Here is a 1,673-nt window from a genome sequence, read left to right as displayed (position 1 = left end):
CTGCTTCATTCTGTACTCCAAGGCCAAATGTGCCTGTTACTCCAGGTATCTCTTGACTTCCTACTTTTGCATTCCAGTTCCCTATAATGAAAAGGACATCTTTTTGGGTGTTAGTTCTAGAAGGTCTTGTAGGTCTTCATAGAACCATTCCCCAGCTTCTTTGGTATTATAATGGTTGGGGCATAGACTTGGATTGCTGTGACATTAAATGGTTTGCCTTGGAAACAAACAGAGATCATTCTGTCATTTTTGAGACTGCACCCAAGTACTGCATTTCAGACTCTTTTGTTGACTATGAGGGCTATTCCATTTTTCTAAGGGATTCTTGCCCACAGTAGTAGATACAATGGTCATCTGAGTTAAATTCACCCATTCCAGTCCATTTTAGTTCATTGATTCCTAAAATGTCAATGTTCACTCTTGCCATTTCCTGTTTGACCACTTCCAATTTGCCTTGATTCATGGACCTAACATTCCAGGTTCCTATGCAATATTGTTCTTTGCAGCATCAGACTTTACTTCCATCACCAGTCACATCCACAACTGGGCATTGCTTTTGCTTTGGCTCCATCTCTTCATTCTTTCTGGAGTTAGTTCTCCACTGATTTCCAGTAGCATATTGGGCACCTACCAACCTGAGGAGTTCATCTTTCAGAGTCATATCTTTTTGCCCTTTTATACTGTTCATGGGATTCTCAAGGCAAGAATACTGAAGTGGTTTGTTATTCCCTTCTCCAGTGGACCACATTTTGTCAGTATGTGAACCGTGAACTTCCAGATGTTCAAGCTGGATTTAGAAAAGGCAAAGGAATCAGAAATCAAATTGCCAACATCCATTGGATCATCGAAAAAGCAAGAGTTCCAGAAAAACATCTACTTCTGCTTTATTGACTATGCCAAAGCCTTTGATTGTGTGGATCACAGCAAACTGTGGAAAATTCTGAAAGAGATGGGAATACCAGACCACCTTGGCTGCCTCCTGAGAAAACTATATGCAGGTCAAGAAGGAACAGTGAGAACTGGACATGGAACAGCAGACTGGTTCAAAATCAGGAAAGGAATACATCAAGGCTCTATATTGTCACCCTGTTTATTTAACTTATATGCAGAGTACATCATGCAAAATGCTGGGCTAGATGAAGCACAAGCTGGAATCAAGATTACTGGGAGAAATATCAATAACCTCAGATACAGAGATGATACCACCCTTATGGCAGAAAGTGAAGAGGAACTAAAGAGCCTTTTGATGAAGGTGAAAGAGGACCATGAAAAAGTTGGCTTAAAACTCAACATCTAGAAAACTAAGATCATGGCATCCAGTCCCATCACTTCATGACAGATAGATGGGGAGAAAATGGAAACAGTGAGAGACTTTATTTTTCTGAGCTCCAAAATCACTGCAGATGGTGACTGCAGCCATGAAATTAAAAGACACTTGCTCCTTGGCAGAAAAACTATGACCAACCTAGATGTCATATTAAAAAGCAGAGATGTTACATTGCCAACAAAGGTCTGTCTAGTCAAGGCTATGGTTTTTCCAGTGGTCATGTATGGATGTGAGAGTTGGACTATAAAGAAAGCTGAGTGCAGAAGAATTGATGCTTTTGAACTGTGGTGTTGGAGAAGACTCTTGAAAGTCCCTTGGACTGCAAGGAGATCCAACCAGTCCATCC

The sequence above is a fragment of the Bos grunniens genome, chromosome 26, assembly GCF_055505025.1.
Source record: "Bos grunniens cultivar Pamir isolate PY7600 chromosome 26, Bosgru_T2T1.0, whole genome shotgun sequence".
Classification (NCBI taxonomy): Eukaryota; Metazoa; Chordata; class Mammalia; order Artiodactyla; family Bovidae; genus Bos; species Bos grunniens.
This window is presented reverse-complemented; position numbering follows the sequence as displayed.